Consider the following 327-nt stretch of genomic DNA (forward strand, 5'->3'; position numbering starts at 1 on the left):
GAGAAACGGAGGAATAGGAACGAAAAGTGCTAACTACTCTACCGCTTAGAGTAATAACGATTAAGATCGTTCTAGATATGTCAAAATGATTAAAAGAAAAAAAAAAAAAGTAATTAATTAACGATAAAAAAAATCAACATATGTGTATATACGTATATAGGGATATAAGAGGATAAAGAAGATGAAGGAGAGAAAAAAAAGAGGAATAATTACGATGAATTAAAAAAACAAATTAAGGAAACGAGAAAGTCAACGAAGAAAAAAAAAATAAATAGACAAAAAGATGAAAAAATGAAAAATAAAAAAAAAAAAAAGAAAAAAGAAGAA

Source organism: Apis dorsata, unplaced genomic scaffold (assembly GCF_000469605.1).
Source record: "Apis dorsata unplaced genomic scaffold, Apis dorsata 1.3 scaffold_168, whole genome shotgun sequence".
Lineage (NCBI taxonomy): Eukaryota > Metazoa > Arthropoda > Insecta > Hymenoptera > Apidae > Apis > Apis dorsata.